This window comes from Euprymna scolopes, chromosome 31 (genome assembly GCF_053919585.1).
Source record: "Euprymna scolopes isolate OS-2025 chromosome 31, ASM5391958v1, whole genome shotgun sequence".
NCBI lineage: Eukaryota > Metazoa > Mollusca > Cephalopoda > Sepiida > Sepiolidae > Euprymna > Euprymna scolopes.
In genome coordinates this window covers 35,328,328-35,334,887 of record NC_136512.1, presented here as the reverse complement: position 1 = coordinate 35,334,887, position 6,560 = coordinate 35,328,328, and the positions used below count along the sequence as shown (strand labels likewise).

Genomic DNA, 6,560 nt, shown 5'->3' with positions numbered 1-6,560 from the left:
TTGATTTATCTCGTCAAGAGGAGGGTGTTTTGAATGTAGACTCCAAGTCCGTGCATATGTTTGTTTGGGTCCTTACGACAACTGGGAGATAACCAGACATGTTCAAGTGGTTAGAGTAGATGGAGGAATGTAGGTTAGTTACTACTTTTCGTTAATATATCCGGAGAGTTTGCTAGGAGAAACAATTCTATATCGTATAAGTTAATTCCAAGTTCATGAATATTTGTGAATGCAAGCCTCAAAGGAGAAGGCAAATTGGTTTTGTTTGGGTATGCGTCTGGTTTTATCGTATTTTTTATTCAATAGTTTCAATCTTAGAGAGAGAGGTGTCGAACAAAATGGATGTGTATAATACTAACACGTCACAGACCATCAGTTGACTTTACATCCACAGAATTATCCAGAAATCGCGATAATACCATATTTTTTATCAACACTTTTTACACTTAATAATCAAAAACAATTTAAATGATGACATTTATAATATGGATAAAATAAAAATCGTTCGAATTAGTTAAATCATTCATTAAAACGTGACAGTCATTAAATATTTATGAAATGATTGATTTCGAAAATTAGCCTTGAATTGTGACCATTGACATTTTAGTAAAAATAAACATAAAATTATTTGAATTAATCAACCCCATTTCATTCCATATTCTGTTCTTTCTTTCTCTCTCTTTTTTAAAATTAGATATAAAAGCAGAAAGAAAAAACATTCGAGTTGTTTTCTAGAAATTGGATGAGAATGAATCGTAGGAAGGTCGCTTTATTCGTCTGCCTTTTCTCATTTACCTTCTGTTGCCAAACGGCCTTGGAACAGACGTCAATTCCGCTATGTAAGTAAACTATCCTTGTCTTAATTCCTATCAATATCAAGATAATTCCATTGTAGCACTTGAATGATCCTGTGTATTATTTGGATTATTCGAATAACTATTCTCATCTTAGATGTTACTAGCAGGGTGACTCACCCGACGTTGCCCGGGATCAAATGAGGATCAGCGAATGTCCTACACTTCCAATATTTTTATTGTCACCGAAATCGGTTAAATCGTCCATTCGTCAATCAAATCGATTAATTTCTCACTCTAGTCGGGAACCCACCATAGTGCACTGGTAGGAAGCTCATATGCATATCCGTAGTGACTTAGACCATAATACATTGTAGTCTACATTGCACTGTAGAGAAGCCACTGTGGATTTTACGAAATTATTTTCATATAATGGCTTGAATTAAAGTTTAAAATACAAAAGTATCATGGTTCAGTTGTGCCCTCAAGAGAAACATTCATTTTGAACATGCATCTGTCTTATCAAATAACCTACTGTTGATTTTATACGTCGGACACTTCTGTTTATGCGGTGATAAAACTTCTTCAAGTGCACTTGCGATGTTAGGTTGTATAAGGGTGTCAACTTTGGTAAAAAAATAAACTCTTCCTTCTTTAATATTATATTTTTTATCAGTTATTGATTTTCGATGTTTATTGGAGGCATTTCGTTAAGAAATCTATCTAAGAACAATCGCAAGAACATAAGATACTTTTGTGAGAAATTAAAAAAAAAGCATCGGTTCAGCCGTGTTGGCGTCTGCAGGGAACGAACTCACATGCACATACACACATACAAACTACCCTTTTTTATATATAAATAAATGTTCTCAAGTACTTTTTTTTTCCACTCGGCGCCAAAGCCAATTGAATCTAGCGCATCCATGTGTTCCATTCAAAATTCTGGACAGATTTTCGTGTTCGATATAAAGTTTTTTTAGGTGCACCCGACGAAGGTCGGGTGTTATATCGGCCGGAATCTTGTGAGAATAACATCCAAGATGAGAACAGTAGTCCTAATAATCTAAAGAATCCATCCTAATCTTAAAAATATATATATATATATAAAAGCAACATTAACAATAAAAATATTTGTTTTACAAAATAATGTCACTAACGATAACAGTTTTAACAGTTTTTGCAATGGATTTTTGGAAAAATGGGTTTAATTAAAAAATACCTTTTACAGCGATTTTAATTCTTTTATATTTTTATCTAAAATCAAATTGATATGTCGGTGTAATTTTAAAATGCAATGGAATTAACAATACGATACGTCGTTCTTCAAATTTTACTGACTGTTTCTGCATAATTAGTGTAGATGTAATCTTTATTTACTTGCCTCGATACAAGACAATGGCAGATTTTTATACGAGAAAAATCCAGCGGTCGAACTTTGAATTTCAAAATGCTCTGTGAGAAGTTTAAACAAATTTTCAGAATGTTATACAGGTTTTGACCATCTTTTCAGTTTTTCAAGCAATTTTATTAGGTTTGATCATCTTTTCACTTTTTCATACAATTTTTATTAGATTTGAATATCTTTTCAAATTTTCAGACAATTCTATTAAATTTTAACATCTTTTTAAATTTTCAGACGGCTCCATTAGATTTGAAAATATTTTATAATTTACAGACGGCTCTATTAAATTTGGGGATTTTTACAAATTTCCAGACATCTCTTTTAGATTTGAACATCTTTTTAAATTTTCAAACAGAACTATTAGATTTGAACATCTGTTCAAATTTTCAAACAGGTTTATTAGATTTCTGGATCTTTTCAAATTTTCCGACAGCTCTATTAGATCTGAACATTTTTTTTTTCAAATTTTCAAACAAGTCTATTAGATTTGAACACGTTTTCAAAATTTCAGACATCTCTAATAGATTCGAACTTCTTTTCAAATTTTCGGACGGCTGTATTTGATTTGAACATCTTTTCAAAATTTTAAACAGCTCTATTTGATTTGAAAATTAAAAAAATATTAGACGGTTCTATTAGATTTTAACATCTTTTCAAAATTTCAGGATAACATATTAACTTTAACATAAGAATTTTATATATACTATAATTTTATAACATATAATATAATTTAAAAAATAGTATAATTTAATAGCATATTGAATAATGTTCCAAATGCTATACAAGTTTTGAGGCCCTGTCGGTGGGGCATTAGAATACGCCGCCTGCCCCCCTGCAGAGAGTAAAAGTCCCTCAATGGAGGTCCTGGATATGACCTTAAACTATATCCAGTGGTGAGGCCCCAGCTTGTGGGCTTTTGGGAGTGTGGAGCCACCCTTTAATTACCATTGCTCCTAGGTCCACTCTGCCCCGGAGTGGTAGTACCTGTTAGGGTTTCAACTATGGGTTAAATAGAAACCGACGTGAAAACAACAAATATATTCTATTAAAAAATTTTTTCTTCAAAATCTTTGGATTCGACATTAAATAACCCGAAAATGGTTGATATGCGGTAAAACAAAAACAACCAACCAACAAGTTTTGAATAATTTCTCAAATTTTCAGTATGAAATATAAGTTTTTAATATGTTTTCAAAATTATATATATACTATATACGTCCTTAATATTTTTTTCTAATTTTCAAGTCGCTATACAAGTATTGAATAATTGTCCAAATTTATGTACGCTTTGATTATATTTTCCAATCTTTGATACACTACATAAGTCTTGAATATTTTACCAAAATTTTCAATTCTCTTTACAAGTTTTGAATTATTTTCCAAATTTTTAGTATACTATAAAGATTTTAATATATTTTCAAATTTTTAATATGCTATACAAGTTTTTAATAATCTTTACAAATTTACAGTATACTTTATAAGTTTTAATAAATTTTCACATTTTAAGTATATTATAGAAAGTTTGAATATTTTCTCAAATTTTTAGTATGCTTTATCTTTTTTATGTATTTTCAAAGTTTTAATACATATAAGTTTTGAATATTTTTCCGAATTTTTAATATGCTATATAAATACTGAATAATCTTCCAAATTTTCAGTATGCTATATACTTGAAAAATTTTCCAAATTTTCAATATACTCTAGGGTTAAACGATAAAAGTATCGCCCTAAAGAAACCAACACTATAGCTTTATTTAATTTTTTTTTGCAAAAAATTCAATTCAGGTGACTTGATTATGTAATAAGGCTGACATCTCTCTTATGTAGTCGCCTTCAGTCTCAATCACCGCCTCGATACGGTTCTGGAACTGGGAGCATGCCTTTTCCAAAAGCGCCGGCGAGAGCTGGGCAAATACTCAGCGGATGATGGAGATCAGACTGGCGTTGGTGTTGTGGGATGTCCTGTTGGTGATGTTCTCGACGTATGACCAAACGAAGTAGTCCAGGGGATTCAGTGATTCACGTACTGGAAGGAGGGAGCCAGCGAGAGATGGGTACAAAGTCGTACAAAGTCTTAATGTTTTAAGATTCATTTTTATTCTACTTGAAAAATGTTTTCATATCGTTACTTAGGATAAAAATGAAAGGAGATAATCCAATTATGTTGTTAAGTACTGCTAGTTAATTCTGTTTGAAACTGGGTCGATTTATATCCTATAACGGTTAAAGGGAGGTAATTTAGGCCGTTTGATGTTTTTGGTTCATTGATTACTAGAAGGCGTCTATGATTTAATAATTAATTTAATCAGACAGGTCCAGAACATGCTACGATTATTCATGCCTGATCTCAAAAACATGATTTGATTTTGTTGTTTGGAGAAGTCTTTGGATTTTCCATGTTCCCTGAACAGCCCTGAATCGCTGAATTGATTCAGATCTCTTTTCTCTTTATTCTGTTTTCTCATCGTCAACCAAGATTCTCTCGTTCTGACTTACTAAAGAACTCTCTGTGATTCCGCGTTAACTGACTAGCAACGCATGCGCATCGTCTGTTCATTTTAGGGTGTATGTGTGGGGGTGGTAATATCCCCGTTAAGCCTTCGTACCTAGAATACACCCTCTCACCTGTGGCGCTTGTCAATCTCTCAGAGCAATCGTTCGCCGTTAACAAGTCTGATTTGTATCACCGGTAACCTTTTTGAACTTCTTTTCACTTAACACAAGCAAGGTGGGTTCAACTCGTACGTAAACCGCGTTATTAACACGCAACATCCTGAACCTATTTCCTAATTTTCAGATTGCTATGCGAGACTTGAACACTTATTTACGTTTTCAGAATATATGGGTCTTGAATCTGTTTCAAATTTTTAGATTGCTATATGAACACCTAATGTAATTTTCAGAATTTGACATGAGTCTTGAATCATTTTACAAATTCTCAGATTGCGATAGGAGATTTGAACATGTTTTCAAATTTGTAGAATTTTTTATGATCTTTATACATCCTTTTAAATTTGAAAATTGTTTATATCAACCTTGAAAATTTTGTCATATCTTCCAAATATTATATGAGACTTGAAAGTCTTTTGAAATTTTCAGCATGTCATATAAGGCTGGAGTATGAAAATGGGGACCGGTTGCGATGTTATTACTTCGTAAATCCAACAAGTCAATGCGATCGCTTTGTATTAAACAGCATCGGTAGTTTCGAAGATCTACACAATTTTAGCACCGAAACACGAGGTGCGAATTGCTGGCACGTGTGCCGAGCCTAACAAGATGGAGAATCTAGGGATTCTGACACACCTCTAAATCTTTGTACCGGGCAATTCAACATCTTTTTTCAGGTAAATATCGAGAAAAATTTCGTACATCTATGGCTCTATATGCTTATAAATATATATATTATTTGGTACTCTTGCATAATTTGACCCGAATTCTCGTGAATTCCCATCAAGCATGGATCGGTCGAGATACTAAATAAATAATAAATATTTATTTATTATAATAAATATTTATTTATTATAATAAATAAGTAATAAATAAATAACTAATCAGAAAATAAAAAGTCACCCCGACCCCTTAATATCACCCTGAAAATTACTAAAAACATAACAGAAAAAAAAATTAAAATAAATAAAATAAAAAGTCGAATTAGCGTTTCAATATTTGAACAACGCTCGTGACTGCTGACACCGATGATTGCCGATCTCGCCCGATCCATGCTTGACGGGAATTCACGAGAATTCGGGTTAAATTATGCAAGAGTACCTATTATTTAAGTTAATTTTCATTAAATTCGCATAATATTTTTTGTTACTAGCTAAATAGTGTATATAAAATGAAGCTCAAATTATAATAATTTAATAAATGTTTCCGACTTGTGTAAAAACATTTTTTTCATACAATTTCTTCTGCCAGTTTCCAAAGTATACGTAATTTTCGGAAACGATGTTCTATTGAAATAGACAATATGTCTTGAACAATAATTTCATAAAAAGATTTTATTCAAACAAAGTCTCCTAGTCACCAAAAATGTGTGGGAGGGGGGTTTAAAGACACCAAAATAAACCTATCATTTTTTGTAGTAAGGCAGATATTCCTGGAAATATTTAAAAAAAGAAAGAAAAAGAGGTTACTAATTTTCATGTTGATAAATAAAATAAAAATAAAATAGGGTGGAAAAGTAAGGTTAAGAGAAAATTTTTTAAATATTTCTAATAAAATATATATATATACCTTTTTCCCGCCCGCTTATAAAGCTTGTTATTATTTGTTCCATCTATTCTTTGGCATGTAGTCTCTGAATGGTTAAAATAATTATTTATATTACTTTAAAGAAAATGCTGATAAATTTACTATGC

The 6,560-nt window shown here is 31.6% G+C and overlaps 1 long non-coding RNA gene across 1 annotated transcript in view; it reads left to right on the top strand.

The window, feature by feature from the left end:
- The first annotated feature begins 694 nt into the window (after positions 1-694).
- LOC145255688 (uncharacterized) overlaps positions 695-6,560 on the top strand; it is a 13,284-nt gene continuing 7,418 nt past the window's right edge. Inside the window, exons 1-2 of the long non-coding RNA XR_013863892.1 lie at positions 695-839; positions 5,296-5,543. This is a non-coding gene — a long non-coding RNA (uncharacterized LOC145255688). The remainder of the gene's footprint in view (positions 840-5,295; positions 5,544-6,560) is intronic.